At 35.1% G+C, this 20,669-nt stretch overlaps 1 long non-coding RNA gene and 1 pseudogene across 1 annotated transcript; one reads left to right on the plus strand and one right to left on the minus strand.

Annotated features, from left to right (window-relative positions):
• Positions 1-682: 682 nt before the first annotated feature.
• Positions 683-6,113, minus strand: LOC148586937 (uncharacterized). The gene is made up of 2 exons (XR_015911636.1): positions 5,985-6,113; positions 683-1,347 (listed from the first exon to the last, which is right to left on the minus strand). It is a non-coding gene; the product is annotated as an uncharacterized LOC148586937 (long non-coding RNA).
• A 1,222-nt stretch (positions 6,114-7,335) lies between these two features.
• On the plus strand, positions 7,336-18,719 carry LOC132174194 (ankyrin repeat-containing protein BDA1-like; annotated as a pseudogene).
• The last annotated feature ends 1,950 nt before the right edge of the window (positions 18,720-20,669 follow it).

The raw sequence follows: 20,669 nt of genomic DNA on the forward strand, positions 1-20,669 counted from the left end.
ACTTTTTCTCTCTCTTTTTTTTTTTTTAGTAACTGTAAACAGAAGCAAATAAAGATAAAATAAAAATAAAAATAAAAAGAAACAAATTGTAAAAAGAAAATAACTAGTAGAAAAATAAAATCAATTTAAACAAAAATTAATTTTCACAAAAACAGACAACTCCCCGGCAACGGCGCCAAAATTTGATGTACAAATTTAATTGTACTCGAAAGTGCACGAGTCGTGTGCAGTAAAGTCTGTGTGCAAGTGCGAGGTCAAATCCACAGGGAGTCGTGTCGTGAAAACTAATTCTTATCTAAACTAATCCTATTTTAACCTAGTTCTGAAGTTTGTCGTGCATTTGAAATTGAAAACAAAATGAAATAATTAAAAGATAAAAAGGGCACTAAGATTTTCAGAATTCACCTCACCAAACTAAAGCATACATTCTCATGTGTTTGTTCATACACCCGACAAACAATTAAAACCTATGCATGTTCTATTGTTCTTATTGAAAGATTCATTGAATCCATCTATTTTACAAATAACAATGCATATCCAATTTAGTTCAAAAGATCCAATGTATCCATGCTTTGCACAAAAGACAATGGATATCCAAAGTAAATCAAAAGATGCACAGTATCCGTTGGATGAAACACAATGAATATCCAACTTTGGCACAATCAAACACAATTTTGTCACATAATTGAATTGAAACGAACATACATTACGTTAAGGTCGGAATTGTACGAACAAAACATGAAAACATAAAACTAATCAATGGTGAGGCTTCATCTTCAACCTTAGTTGAAGAATTAGCCTCTCATGACAAAAGGAATCATATAGAAACTAATTAAATTCATTAAAAATCAAATACTTACAAAAGAATTGGAGTTCAAACCTCCAAAAACCCAGAAAACACGAAAAACGACCAAGAACGACGCCCCCAGAGCGTCTCCGTCCGTTTATAATGAAAAATAGCGATATTTATAAGCTACTTTTAGGGTTTCAGCACTCCCAGGTCGGCCGAGTGCGTTCGATCTTACTCTAGGTGCGCTCGATCGCACTCGTGCAACAAGTTTGCTGCTGCGCAGGGCGTGAGTGCGCTCGATCGCACTAAACGTGCGCCCGAGCACACTTCCGATCAGAATTTGCCTACTCTTGTGAAATATGAATTTGTATATTTTCGAGTTAGCTTTCCAATGACACGAAGATCACCTCAATCTGAGCTATACAACTCAAGATATGACCTTTTTAGTGGGACTCGTCGGGTGAAAATCATCGCTCGATCCCAATGTGCTGCCAATGCTCCATGAAGTGTCTTAAGCCGCAAATATCACCTTAAAGCTGCATTTTTCTATTAACAACCTGCAAATCACTAAAACACTAAAACTAACCAAAAACATCATAAATTAACACAGCTAAGAGCTTAACAAACATAAGTTAAGGGGCTCAAATATACAATATTTGGCACTCATTAGAAATGCTGACTGATCTAACGGTGGGTTGAAAATACCGTAACAGAGGAAAAAATTATAGTTTCTAGCATTTCTTGGTGATAGAGTACTATCTAGTATCCCCTGATTTAAAAACTTGTTCCCTGCCCATACCCCAATGACACATCAGGATAAGATTCTCTTCGCCATTCTAGACATCAATGCATAACAAAAATTGAACTTTTTGTAACAATAAATTAAATATGCTTCAACACAGGAAGCATATAGGTAGCCATAACAGAAAGGTAGGTAAACATGATTCCTCAACCGTACTGTAGTTTTGGATCTGAGCAACCTGTCTCTCATAATGGATGGGCGGATCAAAGCAACCCGTCTCTCATAATGGATGGGTTTCTCAGTCACTCCATTGATAGCAAAGAGAACATCACAATAAAAAGACCAGTAGAGAAGCTGCTTAACATGCATAATTGCAGGAACTCAAATAGCCATTTCTGTAAAAGCTTGACCTTCGAAAAGGGCTTTGGAGAAAAAGGTCGATAAATGTTTACTAGTGGAGATAAGTGGACTTGATTTGAGTGTTGGAATAACATGTATGTGTGTATATATATAGATGAAAGGAGGGATGGAAAAATCTCTGAAATATGAGTATGAGTATTGTGGGTGTATTGATGAAAGACAGACATTTGAAGGACCACATGGCTTTGTCTTCCAACTCATCATAAAGAACTTGGTGCTGGTCAGAATAATGCTTCAAGGAAGACTTTATGTCTAACAATTTCTGGCAAATTTTTGCCAAAATATTAAAATCAGAGAAACAAAGAGAACATCACAATATTTGAATTCCAAACTAAACAATTTTCACAATATTTGAAATGCAACATTCCAAACCGACAGCAAACATTTACTCTTTTCCACATTCAAATGCAGAAATCATGGCCTCAACATATCTAATCTGATATGATCTAATCAAATACTCAACTATAGGAATTATGCATACAAATCAAATACAAATCCAATTTTTCATTGCTCCAGGCAGTAGCAATTGACAAGAAAAAAAAAAGAAAGTGTATTTTCTTAGTCACTTATTTACTCCTTCGTCTGTCATCTCTGCTATCACCTAATTAGCAATTCACAAGCCAGGTGCGCTGTAATAACTGTAAATACAAAAAGCAACAAAGTTTGGAAACCAACAGAGATGGGTTTCAATTCTGCCTTCCCAAGTGACACCAAACAATCATTCTTTTCCATGGTAAAGTGCAAACCGACTGAGATGGAAAAGAAAAGACCAAACATTTCCTGACCCGTGTTTGGTTGCCCAAATAATTTACCCCATATTCAACCCCCGTGTTTGTCGTGCTTGTAAGAAAAAAATGCTTGACCTGACAAACCCAAACCCAAACTTCTCAAACCTAGATTCCATGGGCATTACTACAAATAGAAAATCATCAAGTATATTATCACCCAATCACAGATTAATCCAACAGTATCAATAGCCAACCAATTTCGTGAATATTCAAGGGGTTTTCGGTTTTCACTCCAAGTTTCCAACATCAACAGAAAAGATATAGAATGACCTTATGGGTATATAAAATAAGCTACAAACTTCATCATTATCATCCCAAAATTCGAAAATAAGGAGCCCACATCATCACTAATTAATTCTTCAAGCAAGATTGAAAAGAACATGAGAGAGAGAGTGACGAGAGGAGGAAAAGGAAAATTTCCTCAAGCTTCCTCCTCCTGATGAACGTGAAGAAGAGAAGATGAGAATCGACCGAGAGAGAGAGAAGCTGTGCCGGTGTGAAGGAGAAGATGAGTATTGAACGAGAGAGAACCTGTGTCGGTGTGTGTGTTTGAGCGTGAGGGAGAGAAGAGTCAGGTTGGCAAGGATGTTGAAAGAGTTTGGGGAAAATGGTTTACGAAATTAAAAAGTGTAAACCATTTTCCTAAAAATATAAATGTTTTTTGGTCAAACTGAAATCATTTTCGGTTTGACCACTATTTTACATCGAATTAAACACTGTAAAATGCGAAAATCATTTTCTAAAAACCATTTTACGTCGGAAAATATTTTCAGGGAAGTTATTTTTCCTAAAAATGTTTTCCACTGAAAACATTTTATAGTGTTTACCGCACGCACGGAAAATCAATTTTTTTTTAAAAAAAAATATTTTCATTTAATTATATTAACCTATAAAATATAATTTTTATTCAAAATATAAAAATATTAATATAAAATAATTTATGTTTGATTGTTAAAAATCGACAAAAACAATTAACCTATTTGAGAATATTTTTGGATTTTCTATTTTTTCAGAAAAAAAAAAAAAATAGAAAAAGTATTTTGAAAGTACTTATCTAAAAATGTCTATACATCAATATCATGAATATTCCACATCTAGGAAGATTGATATATATGAAAGGGCAAGTAAGTTACTTTCATCTTGCTTGAAAAAAAATAAATAAATATATAAAAATAAATAAATCAAAAATTACCATGAATTCTAAAATTCAACCACAAATATTACAATATTTTGGCCAAAGAACTACCATCCAAGTTCATTAGTATGTTACTACATATCGATAATACGCAAATTCTAAGCTTAGCATTCTTTACCAGAAATCCTCTTGCAAGCTTCTCATCTCCATTCAAATGGTCGAATGCAGAAGAGATAATAGACCAAAAGGGGACCGATGCTCAGCCACGATGACATTAATCAAGAGAGATATTAAATACGACTTAGCTAGAGATGTCAGACTCTTTTGGTTCATGTTCATAAGTAAAGCCTTAACTCAGAAATAAGGGGAAAAAAACCCAGAACACCATTATGATTCAAATGAATGCAAGTTTTAGGAGAAATGTTGACTGATCTAACGGTTGGTTAAAACTACCATAACAAAGGAAAAAATTATAGTTTCTAGCATTTCTTGGTGATAGAGTACTATCCAGTATCTCCTGATTTAAAAACTTGTTCCCTGCCCATACCCCAATGACACATCAGGATAAGATTCTCTTCGCCATTCTAGACATTAATGCATAACAAAAATTGAACTTTTTGTAACAATAAATTAAATATGCTTCAACACAGGAAGCATATAGGTTGCCATAACAGAAAGGTAGGTAAACATGATTCCTCAACCGCACTGTAGTTTTGGATCAGAGCAACTTGTCTCTCATAATGGATGGGCGGATCAGAGCAACCCGTCTCTCATAATGGATGGGTTGCTCAGTCACTCCATTGATAGCAAAGAGAACATCACAATATAAAGACCAGTAGAGAAGCTGCTTAAAATGCATAATTGCAGGAACTCAAATAGCCATTTCTGTAAAAGCTTGACCTTCAAAAAGGGCTTTGGAGGAAAAGGTCGATAAATGTTTACTAGTGGATATAAGTGGACTTGATTTGAGTGATGGAATAACATGTATGTGTGTATATATATAGATGAAAGGAGGGATGGAAAAATCTCTGAAATATGAGTATGAGTACTGTGGGGGTATTGATGAAAGATAGGCATTTGAAGGATTACTTGACACTGTCTTCCAACTCATCATAAAGAACTTGGTGCTGGTCGGAATAATACTTCAAGGAAGACTTTATGTCTAACAATTTCTGGCAAATTTTTGCCAAAATATTAAAACCAGATAAACAAAGAGAACATCACAATATTTGAATTCCAAACTAAACAATTTTCACAATATTTGAAATGAAACATTCCAAACCGACAGCAAACATTTACTCTTTTCCACATTCAAATGCAGAAATCATGGCCTCAACATATCTAATCTGATCTGATCTAATCAAATACTCAACTATAGGAATTATGCATACAAATCCAATTTTTCACTGCTTTACGCAGTAGCAATTGACAAGAAAAAAAAAATAATAAGTGTATTTTCTTAATCACTTATTTACTCTTCCACCTGTCATCTCTGCTATCACCTAATTAGCAATTCACAAGCCAGGTGCTCTGTAACAACTTCAAATACAAAAAGTAGCAAAGTTTGGAAACCAACAAAGATGGGTTTCAATTCTGCCTTCCCAAGTGACACCAAACATTCACTCTTTTCCATGGTAAAGTGCAAACCGACCGAGATGGAAAAGAAAAGACCAATCATTTCCTGACCCATGTTTGGTTGCTCAAATAATTTACCCCATATTCAACCCCCGTGTTTGTCGTGCTTGTAAGAAAAAAATGCTTGACCTGACAAACCCAAAGCCAAGCTTCTCAAACCTAGATTCCATGGGTATTACTACAAATCGAAAATCATCAACTATATTATCACCCAATCACAGATTAATCCAACAGTATCAATAGCCAACAAATTTCGTGAATATTCAAGGGGTTTTCAGTTTTCACTCCAAGTTTCCAACATCAACAGAAAATATATAGAATGACCTGATGGGTATATAAAATAAGCTACAAACTTCATCATTATCATCCCAAAATTCGAAACTAAGGAGCCCACATCATCACTAATCAATTCTTCAAGCAAGATTGAAAAGAACATGAGAGAGAGAGTGACGAGAGGAGGAAAAGGAAAATTACCTCAAGCTTCCTCCTTCTGATGAACGTGAAGGAGAAGATGAGAATCGACCGAGAGAGAGAGAAGCTGTGCCGGTGTGATGGAGAAGATGAGAATCGAACGAGAGTGAACCTGTGCTGATGGTGTCGAAAGAGTTTGGGAAAAATGGTTTACGAAATTAAAAAGTTTAAACCATTTTCCTAAAAATATAAATGCTTTTTGGTCAAACTGAAATCATTTTCGGTTTGACCACTATTTTATGTTGAAGTAAATATTATAAAATGTGAAAATTATTTTCTAAAAATCATTTTACGTCGAAGTAAACGGAGCCTTAGTTGGTTTTGGGAACACCATGAGGACCAATATTGCATGCTACCCTAAATTTAGGATAGCCTTTGCTTATTATTATTTTAATATAAAAAGACTTCTTCTTTTTTGAAAGAATATTTAAACCGTACAGAAAAATAATAAAGGGAAGCTATTTTGAAATTAATTATTTGAATAGGAAAGTAAAAGGTAATTTGGTTATCTAAATTTAAGAAAATTTTAAGAAATGCCGCTACTAGTGCTCTAATCACGTGGAAAGGTTCCCTTGTTTTTTTCTTTCATTTTTGTATGATGGACTTCTAATGGGTTTGGGGGTGTTTTTTTCCTAAAAAGATGCCATCTGTAAAACTTATTTTCGAAAATAATAAGTTTTTCTTTATAATTTCTTGATGTAGTCCCTTTTTTTTTTTTTTTTTTTTTGACATGTCAGCACAAGAGGGGGAGAGAGATTCAAACTAATGACCTCCGTTTCATTAAGCGTGGTCCCAGCCAATTGAACTACCTCTTGGAGACTTACTTGTATGTGCTGCATGAGTGTCAACAGTGTATATATATATGTAAAGAATGTGCGACTACCATATAATAGGGATAACATATTGACAGTGAGAAATAATTCTTTTTTTTTTTTCATTTAAGCATGTCACACAACCCTCTTTGAATCATTTCTTTTTCAATAAATAGCATTGCTTTATAAACTACTTTGTTTAGAGGATCCGAAGTCTCTTTCACTGGGAAAGAAAAAAAGATTTCCATCTTTTTTCAATCTTCTCATTCAGACGTTATAAGATTATACAAATAAAAATTAGCAAATTATATACAAAACAACAAAAAGACAAAGATACAAAAAACAAAAACAAAAACAAAAACAAAACAAAACAAAAGTTAATTAATGTGGACAAACCCATAATAAGATTCCAAGATGTAAACAAATAAATCACAGTACCACTATCACCTCTCCTATAAATAGAGGACTGTCCAATATCATCATTCAAACTTTAAAGCCTTTATTTCCTTTTAGCTGTCTCACTCACTATCACATCTCCTATAATGGATCAGAGTTTGAGGGATGCTGCTCAGCAAGGAAGCGTTGATGCCTTGGACGCATTGATACAGAGGGATGCAAAAGTTTTGGATAGGATCGACGAGATTCCATTTGTTGATACTCCTTTACATGATGCTGCATATGCAGGACACACCCGATTTTCCTGGAGATCGTGAGGTTAAAGCCCTCATTTATTAGAAAGCTTAATCAAAATGGCTTCATCCCTGTTCACCTTGCTTTGCAAAATGACCAGACCCAATTGCTGCACCGACTACTTGATGTTGATGATCATCTCGTTCGTGTCCAAGGAAGGGAGGGTGTGACTCCTTTGCGTTATGTAGCTCAAACAGGAGACCTCTATCTTCTGGCCGAATTTCAAAAGGTCTGTCCCATATCTATTAAAGATGTAACAATTCGAGGAGAGATGCTCTTCATATTGCGCTGAATAACAACCAACTAGATGCTTTTCATCTCCTTGTAAGATGGTTTCAGCAAACAACGTTTGAAGATGCCGCATTGTGGGAAAAGAAATTGCTAAACTGGAAGGATGAGGAAGGCAAAACTGTTTTGCACATCGCAATAATGAAAACTCTACCCCAGGCAAATTCTCTCCGCTCATGGTTTTTGTTAAAGTATTGATTAAATTTATTTTTTTCTATGAGTTTATGTTTTTAGAACAAATAGTGATTCAATATTGTCAAGAGACGGAACTGGCAGGGGGCTGGTATAGGCCATTGCCCCTGCCCATTTGTTTAGAAAAAAATTTACACAAGGTAAAATCAGTATGCTTTAACTATTTTCCCGAGCCGTTCACAACTTCGGCCCCTTGCCATAGAATCTAAAAGGCAACTGGCCCTATAAGTAAAAAGGAACCCAAGCATTGTGCTACCATGTACAATAAGGCCCAGATGCAGGAATAGCCCGTAGGTCACGTGCTTATGTTAGAAATATATCAATGAATTTTGAGATCAGGCCGAAAACAAATTCATTTAATTCGGCAGAAGTATCAACTATGATTATCTTATGCTTGGTTTATCACAAAAATTTGAAAAAAAAAAGTCAATTATATTTCTTTAGTAAAATGTGTTTATAAGAAACTGTAATTATTTAATTATTATTTGATTGCAAATTACAATATTTTTTTAATTGCTATTTGAGAATTATAGTTTAGAGTAATTTTTAGTTCATGAGAAACAACAAGAAAAAAATATAGAAAGAACAAAAATTGTAGAAAAAAAACCTTGAGAACCAATAAACATAAAAAGATTAAGAAAATAATAGTACAGAACTAATTGGTTATTAAAAGTCTAAACAACCAATTTGAGAATTTGACATGTGAAATCTATTATATTCTATTATTTTTTATGTGAGTCTATTTATTCTTAACCACGTATATGTTTTTCTATCTTTTTTAAAGACTCTAATGTGAAATAAATTTATTTGTAGCCGATGAAAAAGCTAAATCCAATACTTGATATTTTTAAAAGAAAAAAATGCACAAAGTTTAGAAGCTTGAATTTTTTTATTTATTTTTTGATGTTGTATATTAAAAGAGAAATTGTAGCACTATTTAGTACATATTCAATCATAGATGATTTTCAGGATCTAAAACGCCGAGTTCCATTTTGATAGGGGTTTTAGCTTAAAATTGAAATATATTTAAGAAATAATTGTTTTGCGTCTTCTTCTTTTTTTATTTTTTTATTATTTTTTTTAACACTGAATTTAAACTAAGTTTATTTTTATATATTAATTTAATCTACAATCTTAATATATTTATCATTTATATTTTGACCTCTTTATATTAATATATTTCTCATTTATGCTTGGCCTGCTTAGAGCATTACCAGCAGCTATCCGGTCATCTTCCCTAAATTTAAGAATCGAAACTACTTTTTGCTTCCCTATGTTAATTTGCACCCCAATAGCTTCCCTTAATGCTTCCATATATCATTAAAATATTATTATTTTTATTTTACATTTTTTATATTTTATTCCTTTAATTTAACCTTTCTTTCTCTCTCTCATCTCATCTCATCTCATCTCCGTCTTCATTCTTTCCTTTCTTTCCCTTCCAGCCGCACCTCTCTCCCTCTCTCCCTCTCTGCCTCACTTATCTCCATCTCACTCTTTGCCTCACTCTCTTGATCTCCTTGAATGGTGAAGCCTGGTGAGCATATATGAGAACCGTGAAGTTTGGTTTGATCGGTCTAGGTTTCTGGGTTTCTGTTGGGGGATCTGGGTTTTTGCTGCATCGTCTCATCTTCGAACTGCATTGTCTCATCTTCTTCGAGTTCTCTGTTTGGGTCCCAAGAAACAGAGGAAAATGAAGATGTGAATATTTTTCTTGTTCTTTTTTTCCGAGTTTTCATCTCGCCGGAAGAGGGCTGGTTCAGCTTTGCCCAGGCGTTGCCCACTGCACGACGACGGTGGCTCAACCACCGTTCTTCAGTCTCTCTCTCTCGGCTTGAACAAAACGCTCACCATTCTCTCTCAATCTCGAACTTTCTCTCTTTTCGGTCTCCTCTCTACCTTGTGTAAACCATGGATGAAAGTTGAGAGGTTGAAGAAGATTGAGTTTTTGCAGAGAGAGGTTATGTTCAGAGAGGGATGGCGTGTTGACAGGAAAGAGAAAGAGGATGCGTTGAGAGTTGTGCTGACAGGAGAGAGAAAGAGTTTTTTTTTTTTTTTTTCAATTTAATAAGCCTTTGGATCGCTACAGTTGAACCCAATGTTTTGGGTTTAACTGTAGCAGCTGATGGTTTAAGGAACCATATAGGGAATCTACTGTAGGACGTTTTTTGCGATTTTTTAGACATATTTCCTAAATTTAGGGAACAGACTCCCTTATAGGGAGTCTGCTGGGAATGCTCTTAGCCCCCTCCCATCAAAGTTTCTAGTTCTGTCCCTGAATATTGTATCAGAGTTAGAACCATGTCTCCATCAATTCACTCTCAATTTAATTAAATATTCCACACGTTGAGCATCACCTATACTAAAGGGGAGTTCGCATTTACCTCTTTTTATGAACTTAGGCTTTTAGGACAAATGGTAAATTAACATTTCTAATAATATCATAATTGAGTTAGCATCTTGGCGTCTATCTTGTTGCTTGAAAGGATGATACTAAGGATTTAATTTCAGGAACATGCTCCAAATGATTTCACTTGAGCTTTTGATAGTGATATTTATGTTATCTCTTTCATTTTTTTTTTCTTTCTTTAATTTGTAACGTTACCTTATTCTTGTCTATTTGTAAACTATTTTAAATAAATGGGATCGGTAATAGTGCATCACTATATCACACAGGTCGTGAGATGGTTATTGGATGCTAGAGTTGATACCAATGCTACAAATTTAGCAGGTTTTACAGCTTTGGACATCTTACAAGGGAAAACGCAGATCGATAACAATGAGATCAGGGATATGTTAACTTCTTCTCTTCCAAGGGTTAGATCTCATGAAGTTTACCTCATATATCTTGTCTTGTTTTGTATCAACTTAGAGATAATATTTGTGCTTCATCAAAGAATGAATATGAAAAGTGTGTTGTTAAGAGGTTGTTGTGCTTCTTGTAACCACTTAATTACCTACCAAACGACACCCAAGCCCGAAGGAGTTTGGCAAGATAACTACAATCTTCTCACATCTTTTTATGGGATTAGATAATTAAATTTATCTTCTTTTTTTTTTTTTTTTTTTTATCTGTTTAAGAAAGTAAAAGTATTAAAATATTAATTAAATAATTAAATCTATTCTTTTACGTGAGCTTAAATCATTGTTAACCCAGCCAATCCTATGAAAGGACTGGCTAATTTTCTCATTTGCCCAATAACTAACAACTCTACTCATAGTAGCTGGTTGTATTAATTTGTCCTCAATTTCCACGTACATTTTACTACTTAATGCATTTCCTTTGATGGCCTGACTATTACTCTTCTCTGAATTGATTAGAATATCGACATTGTCGTTGATTTGAGGGAAGCTGCTCAGCTAGGAAGTGTTGATTCCTTGTACACATTGATTAAGAAGGATGCAAATATTTTGAATAGGATCGATGAGATTCCATTTGTTGAGACTCCTTTACACATAGCTGCATTTGCAGGGCACAACCCGTTTGTAATGGAGATCATGAGGTTAAAACCGTCATTTGCAAGGAAGCTTAATCAAGATGGCTTGAGCCCCATGCACCTTGCTTTGCAAAAGTACCAAGCTTTGCAAATGCAAAATAACCGTGATGTGCAAAATATACTAACCATGTTAATGTTGCTGGAGCAATTACATGATGTTGATAAGGATCTTGTCCGTGTCCAAGGAAAAGAGGGGGTGACTCCTTTTCATTACGTAGCTCAGATGAGAAACATCAAGCTTTTGAACAAATTCTGGTTAGATTGCCCCATGTCTATATAAGATGTAACAATTGGAAGAGACACTGCTCTTCATATTGCGCTGAATAACAGCCAAGAAAAAGCTTTTAAGTTTCTTGTGGCAATGGTTCATTGTTCCACGTTTGAAAATGCCTCATCGTGGCGAGAGAAATTGATGAACTGGAAGGATGGGAAGGGTTGCACATTGCAGCATCAAACAATCTACACAAGGCAAGTTCTCTCTCCACTCATGGTTTTTCTAATAATGGAAATTGAGTTGGCATCTTGGGTGTCTATATATTGTTGCTCAAACAAATGATATTAAGGATTCAATTTCATTTAAGCTGTTAATTAGTAGCAGTAATTTTTTCTTTAATTCATAACACTACCTTAATTTTTGTGCATTTGTTTTTTTATTTTTTATTTTTGGAGGTTTTGAATGGTGTAAACTATTTTAAACTGATTGGATCAATAATTATGCATTACTACATCATACACAGATCGTGAGGAAGTTATTGGATGTTGGAGTTGATATAAACGTTAAGAATTTAGAAGGTTTAACAGCTTTGGACATTGTGAAAAGCCAAAAGCGAAGTGCTTCTCGAGTTACATTTTGCTCTTGGAGATTTTACCTCAGGTATTTTAACCCAATTTGGTTCCAGATATTTGCGCTTCGTCAAAGAAAGAATATGACAATTGAGATGCGCAATATGTTGTTTGTGGTTCTTGCACTTTTTATAACAAGCACCTATCAAGCGACGCTCAGCCTTCTCGGAGGAGTTTGGCAAGATAACTCCAATAGCACCGTCGTCCCAAACAAGCCAGAGAAAGTAGTCATGAATGAAATATATTTCTTGCTACTCTATATTTTGAATTCTCTGTGCTTTGGTGCAACAGTTATGGTTGGTAATAGTCATCCTCCTACCTACTAGTTTGAGTAAGTATTTTTGTGTCGTGCCAATGATGCTCCTCCTGGTATGCTATCACATTTCACTGGCAGTCATAACTCCCAGCAACTCTCTGGCGAATCTCTTGGGGTTCTCGATCACCATTATGCTGTTTTCGTTATTGTCGACTGTCATTTTTGCTGAGAAGTTTGAAGAACTTGACCATTCTTATAGTGTGCTCGTATGGTGGGTCAAACGACTCCATCGTTTTCGACGTTCGATATGTAACGTACTTAGACGACACCGAAGGGAGGATAGAGCTTAACAGTTGGTTAGTCCATTCATGAAAGAATAATTAATGGAAAAAATCAGGGAAAATATTAATATTATCTCCTATATATGCTTTCACCTTTCATTGTACTTTATTCTACTTTCAACTTTATCAAATGTATCTTTGTAATTGATGAAGACTTTATCAAATATATATTTTCCTTCTATATATATTCTACCATTTCTTCTAACAAAATACTTATAAAACATTACTTATACTCCAAAAAATAAAAAAAAATAATAAAAAAACTATGTGGTCACTCATGGAGGGAGCCCATGGAGCACATTCCAGTGGCAACGGGGAGCCATTGAGGCTGGTGTGAAATTGAAGGAAAATAAATAAGAAAATTCTTGGCAGTTGGTTCGAGTCCAAGAATTTTCTCCACCAGGCCTTGATTTAAAAAGGGCTAGGCTTGGTATGAGCTGTCAGGTCCAATAAAGTCCTTGTCCTAAATAAAGGCCCAAAATGAAGGCCTGAGTTGGCCTGAAACCAGGCCCTCAATGCGCCTTCAATATGGATCTGGCTCGATCCAAGCAGTCAATTCTTACAATGAGAAATTCTTTAAAAAACAAAAATTACAAAAACCTTATATAAATAGCATCACTCTAAAAAGTAGTATTCTTTCTTTATCAAACGATATAATCAAATATAATATTTTGATCATGTCATAATATCAAAATTTGATCACTATTACACAATTTACATTACTGATCATATCTTGCGTTCATATGGCCTATAAGCGGAAATTATCAAATAGGTCAATATAAACACAATGTAGTCATAAAAAGTAGGCCTCTAAAACTGAGCCATGTCAAATTATTATCTTTACCGTTCTCTTATTTTCTACTTTATTTTCATATTTTAACAATAACATTGCAAATTGATGCTTATGGATTATTTTCCAGAGCAAACGAGCAACACAAATAACACAACACTCTAAATCAGTATTCAAATATTGCATTATGTATAACATAAAAAACTTCCCAGCTATTTATTTATAAAAATGTGTACTTTTTGCTTGAGTATAGGATTTCTTTAGTGACCTCAGTCTTTCAAATTTAAATTATAAATCCAACAAATATAAATGGTCTTAATATAACACAATCATTTTTCACACTCGCAGATAGTAAATAATTATGGATAACGTAAATGCAGGTGGTTAATATCTACCAAATGAAAATGTACACCCGGTAACACCCCTACTTTGAACCCTTGCCAAGAACTACTACATGACTATTTTTATTTGGCTTTTTTGCCAAGAAAATTGTTGGCAATACTAATTTTAATCATGAATAAAACCTATATTTACCTACTCTTTTATGCTAATATTTGATGCATGCTTTGGTCTATCAGGTCTCATAATACTCTTCCTCCTCCCGATTGGTTTTACTAGTTTTTTTGATGTAGATCTAGGACCTAAAATGAGGTTTCTGGAAAGAAATTCCACATGTCCAGACATGGGCTGCAATCTTAGAGTTTCGGGAAATACTGTTCGGACATGGCCCCTATATATCCGTCCTGACACGGCTGCAACTAGCTTTATTAGAAAAATCATAACTCGAGTTTTGGTGATCGTATTGGAGCGATCTTGGTGGCGTTGGAAAGATAATTCAAAGATCTACAAAATCATGTTTCATGAGATTTGTTTAATTCCAATGTTTACTAGGTCAAAACGGGCTGCAAATGGAAGATTGAAAAGCTGGACGGAAATAAAGGCAAGAATCTAATAAGGAAAGACTTGATTCCTCTATTGGGAACTTTAATAAAGATTTTATGCCAACAATCCAGCAATCATATATATTTTATTATTTACGTTATTTAAATTAGGATTTTATTTAATTGTAATTTTTCCTTTATTATTCTAGAACTTTTCCATAATAGGTTTAGATTTACTTTTGCTCCAAGCTTGCTTATTATTATAAATACAGCAGACCTAATATGTAAGATGCAGAGTTTATGTTTATTATTGAGTTTTATCAATGAGAATACTCAGAGTTGAGTTTATTTTTCTTTTTCCTTTAAAATTTAGATAGAATTTATAATTTTGAGAAGAATTCTTAGATCTTTAATGGACTTAAGATCTAGAATTACCTATCCGTTCTTTTATTGTTGTTCTTCGCTACAGCCCACCAAGTCGGGCTGTATCAGTTGGTATCAGAGCTCAGTTACTTTCCATGAATGCGGAGGAACAACCGTTTTGCAGACATGAACGAGGTGCACGTGCGCACGGAGACAACACGTAAGGAGCAACCGCCAATTCGCTTGCGACACATGAGTGGTGGGCCGAACGGTTGTCGTCACCAACCAGGACCGAGATTTGTGGAGGCGAAAGGCAAATCTATCGCTGAATATTGGCAACACACGGAGGATCGACTTAAGGTATGAGGGATCAAATTGAAGACCTCACTACCCAAGTATTCGACTAGTGTGGTCAACATGGGAGTGGATCTAGATACTCGTTTGTGCAGCGCCGAACACACGGACCTCAGCACCGTGCGTAAGCTCATGCCCATCGGCGGGTGAACAGGTTCGAACTCAATATTCTAGAATTCCAAGGGGATCTACAACCCGAAGAATTTCTGGATTGGGTGTTGGTTGTTGAAGAGGATTTTGAATTCAGCAGAGTGCTCGATGAACAGCGAGTCTCTTTGGTGGTACACACATTCCGGGGAAGAGTTCCTGCGTGGTGACAACAACTGAAGCAAAGTAGGGTGCGGCAAGGAAAATTGAAGATCAATAGTTGGGAGAAACTATTGAAATATATGCGAGTCGCTTTCTTGCGCCATAAGTATACCATGGGCCGAAAATCACAGAATTGGGGACAAGGGTTTATAGATATGACAAAGAAAATAAAAAAGACCTACAAAAAAGAGTTGTCTAGGGAAGCAGCGGAGTTGGTGTCCCAATACCTTGGAGGTACTTGCTGACAATTTCAAACTACATGCACCATGAGAGGCAAGCGGGCCAAGCTTGTCATCAATCTAAGGAGTGGTATGAATGCAGTCTCGGAGGAAGCGGTTCAAAAGCTAGGGCTTGAGACCAAGAGGCATCCTACTCCCTATCAATTGGAGTGGCTTACGAAAGAAAACGAGGTAAGGGTATCTAAACATTGCCAAGTGTCTTTTTCTATTGGAGCTAAATATGTGGATCATGTTTGGTGTGACATGGTCGACATGGCTATGTGTCACCTGTTATTGGGCAAGCCGTGGCAAGATGATAAAGCTGATATCCATGATGAAACAAAGGACATGTATAGTTGATCTTTGGCTATGTGTCACCGTATAGTGTCCTTTGTTATTCGAACTTTTTTATTTTATAGTTGATCTTTGGCTATGTGTCAAAGATCAACTTCTTTTTTTTTATTTCTTTCTTTTTGGAGCCTCACTAAGATAAATTATTAGAACTTTTTGTGGTCGTTGAAAAGAAGAAGAAAATATAGGACATTGTCTTATTATTGTTATTTTCTTTCTTTCTTTCTTTCTTTTTGGAGCTTCACAAAGTTAAATTATTCTAACTTGCTATGCAACAAAATTACTCATCACCTTCATGAAAGAAAGATGAATGCAGGAGTCATCATAAAAAGGAGAGAAAGAAGCAATTGTGACAGGAATTAAAAGGTCATAAGAGAATATGTAAAAAGTATAGGTAAATTATTGATACTAATTATTTTTCAAAGATTAACTATAAGGGTGCGTTTGGGAGTGCGTTTTTTAAAAAATAATCTGCGATTTTAAACTAAAATCGCAATCTGCGATTTCCATAAGCTGATTAGAGGGTGCTTATTTGAAAAAGTGTGAATTTAAAACAAAATCACGATTTCTATTAAAAAGATATTTGGCACAATAGTTACCTTTTTTAGAACGGGAATGAAAAAAATACCAAGAATACCCACCTAAAATATATTAAAACCCTTCTTTTCTCTTTTTTTTTTTTTTTTTTCTTCATCCTCTCTGTCTTGTTCATCCTTATTGGTAATTGGTCATGAAACCGAAATTATATGTCAATGTTATCCAAACACTCAATTGATAAAAAAAATACTTTTTAGTATGTTTTACCAAACGCCTGTGCGATTTTAAAAACGCAATTTTTAAAAACGTACTTATTAAAATCGCACTCTCAAACGGGCCCTAAGACTTGTGGAGTTAAAAAAAAAAAAAAAAAAAAAAAAAAAAACCTGCACTATCTGAACCAAAATTGTTTAACACCCACACAATAAAAGGGTATAAGCTATATGACCTAAACTTCTCGAGTGAAGTTATCTGCTGATCAGCTTATTTTAGTTATAGAATTGCTTTCCAATTGTGACTCTCAGCATCACTACTTTGTCTAACAAAGATAATCAAGAAATGCTTTAAAAGATTATAAAAGCCTCTTTACATAAAATATTGCATTGTCGATCCCCATGACATTCTAAATCCACTCTACTCAGATTTGGTAGTCTTGCCGGCAAAGGAAGTCTAAAGTAGTAGTAAGGTAAGGTGTTAAAGTATTGATTAAATGATTAAATTTATCTCTTTCTATTAATTTAAGCTTTTACGATAACTGACGATTTAACATGGTACCAGAGCCAAAGGTTATAAGTTGGAACCTTGGCTCCGTCAATTCACCAAATTTTAATTAAATATTTCATGTGTTTGGCTTAACTGTAAGAAGTAATCCTAGAATGAGAACTAAAGTCCTCCCAAACTTTTTAATATCACCAATAGATCAAAATTTAATAATAATTTAAAAAACTACATCACATCTAAAAGGATTCAACCTTTTAGCATTACTCAACCTTACATGTATTGCAAGAGGAACACATTGTTGCCAAAATTAACCTGTCTCACGGGTCGGCCTGCTTTTGAAGACTCATATATATGAGAAATTTTGCATGTACAAGACTCGAAGAGTGAACCAACTAATAAAGCAAATGTTACATCTTCTTTTTATCTTTCATGGGCTATATTTCTTTAGATTTATTTGGTACTGGGAAAAACCTTCACTGATTTTGTCCTGACACGACGACATTAATAGAGTATTAGGTACTCTTAGGACAGTACTCATTTGAAAATTTGTGCATTTAGATAAACTTGGGCGGACCAATTGATGATGCAAATGTTACATCTTTTTTTATTTCACATGTCCTATTTTCTTGGATACCCAAAAAGTCACGTCACAATATTAACCCATAAATAAAATATAAGTACTAGTTTCATGATATTGAGATACAATTTTAATATTTTATCTTAAAAGTCTAAATTAATTAATCTGAATTGAATGATTTTATATTTGTTCTTTTTTTGTCATTACTTTTTGATATGACACTCACTATATATATTTAACTGATCACATAATCCTTGTGGCGCTTCAGTCCCCACTTTTCACGTTTGATTTTGTTTTCTCTTAAACATATGCCATGAGAAATCCATGGCAAGAGAACAAGTCTACCGATTGCATTGCACCACCGGTGCAGCACACTCTGCGGGGACAGCATGAATGAATACATTTTCATTATACTCGCGGTTTTAAATCTGATATCCTTTAGTGTAACAGTCTTTACCATATTCGTTCTCCTCCCTAGTGGTTTTCGAAATGCTTTGTTCTCCCTGCCCCTTTATATCTTCTCTCTGTGTTTTATCGCGTCAATATTGATCACATCTCCGTTAGAACTCATTCCAGTTTCAGAGCCTCTGCGGGCAGTTACTTTCATGTTTTCTCCTCTGTTGGTTCCAGTTTTGGAAGGCATTGTGAGGCCTAGGGGAAGAAAACTTGTCCAGGCCTTTCTACCCAAAGTGAAAGGCCTTGACCCAATTCTTACGTAGATAGGTTCTGCATGCACTATTTGTCGTTTCCTTTGTTATTCTGTTTTGATTGGCTTGTATTATTGTGTAGGCGTGTTTTGGGCCGGTTTTAGCTTGTTTCATGTGGGTACGTAGTTGTTCTGTGAAGTGTGGTGTACTTTTTTTTTTTTTTTTTTTTTTTTTTGTGTGTTGTATTAATTAGTAAGCTTTAAAGAATGTTTCTTGGGTCTATAATGAAAGCGTTCACAAGAACTCATAATAGGAACACACGTAGAGAATAACTTTTATAAGGTTTTGGCATAAACTAAGTTTGGCCCTCCAATTACAGGGTAACACATCAGCCTCAAACAAGAAAATCAAATGTGAGCAAAACACTAGATCACTGCCAAATCTACTCTCCTCAGGCAACGTGAGAGAGAAATCAGCGCCCAGACCAGCCACCGGCAGAACTAGCGCCGCTCAGGCTAGATTCCGCCCCAGGACTGCCGCTGCTCAGGTCGAACGCCACCACCCACTCGGAGAGCTGCTTTGAGAAAATCCCCTTTTCCTATTTGCATTCTTCTCTAAACAAACTCTAAATCCCAGATCTCTTCATCTTCAACCCTTCAAATTGTAACACAGTTCTCCTCCACTCCTCCCTACACCATCAGGCCCATATATATACCCATCCAATCAACAGTTTGGAACACATCACAAATACTCCATGGCAGGGGTGATGCCAAGCCGTTCAAGGCATGCCCCACTTGCTCATCAATTGATGATCTTCTAGCATCTATGAGAAGCGACTCAGGTATTGCTTCCTCCTCCTCTCTCTCTCTCTCACACCGGGAGATTTGAGAATGGGCAAAAAGGGATTTTCTCAATCTTCCTGTGCGAACACGATGGTGGTAGCTGTGGGGTTCAGCCTGGGTGAAGGAGCAACGGCGGAACCTGCGGCGATGTTTGGCCTGGGCGGCAGCGGTCCTGAAGGGTGCCTGGCCTGGTCGGTGTGGTGTTTTTTCTTCTCTCACGTTGAGTGAACAGAGGTGGGAGTCGGGAGACAATAGAACGTAGATTTGGCAGAGATCCAGTGTTTTGGTAACATTTGATTTTCTTGCGCTAGGGTGATGTGTCAATCTCTTAATGGAGGGCACAAAATGTTTAGTTTATACGAAGACCTTATAGAAATTATTCTCTAGAACTTATTATTTTGACAAATGCAATCAAGATATGGTAGAATATAGAAAGATTATGCAACAATTTCAGAATTTGCTGGTGTGTGACTGCAATGAACGTCTCTACCAAAACAAAACCAATCAAGATAATTTACTCTAGAATTTAAAATGTGCTACTACCATAATATTGGAAATAGAATAATAATAACAAAAATCCATACGCCTGGGGTATGATTCTGGTGCATGCATTTTCTTGTGATAGCTTGTAGGTTTATAACTGAATTTAATTCATAAACTTTAAGATTTAAAACTAATTTTGTTTACCGTCAAAATACCCAACTGGAAGGCCAAGAACTGATGTTGGTTTTGACGAAGAAGTCAATATACACTACAAAAAAAGGGACAGTTTTTTATGTGGCAAACAGTAACCCAACTTTTGCCACGCTAATAATTCTTAACGTGGCAAAAGTGGCACGTTAACAATTTTTTTTTTGACGTGTTGCATTCCACACGTCAGGATTTCCTGAAGTGTCAAATATTGACAAGTTGCTAAATTTAAATTTAATTTAATTTTTAAAGGTTTTATTTAAATAATTATATTTATTGACGTGTCAAATTATTACACGTCAATATTTATTGACGTGTCATTTTGACACATCAATAATTTGTTGAATATTGACGTGTCATTCTTTCACACATTAAAAAACAATAATAAAAATTATAAATTGTTTTTTTAAAAAATTAACGATTAAAATAATTAATAACAAAATAATGATTAACGATTAATAACAATTAATAGCAAAATTTTGATAATTTT

Source organism: Corylus avellana, chromosome 3 (genome assembly GCF_965113065.1).
Source record: "Corylus avellana chromosome 3, dhCorAvel1.hap1.2, whole genome shotgun sequence".
Classification (NCBI taxonomy): domain Eukaryota; kingdom Viridiplantae; phylum Streptophyta; class Magnoliopsida; order Fagales; family Betulaceae; genus Corylus; species Corylus avellana.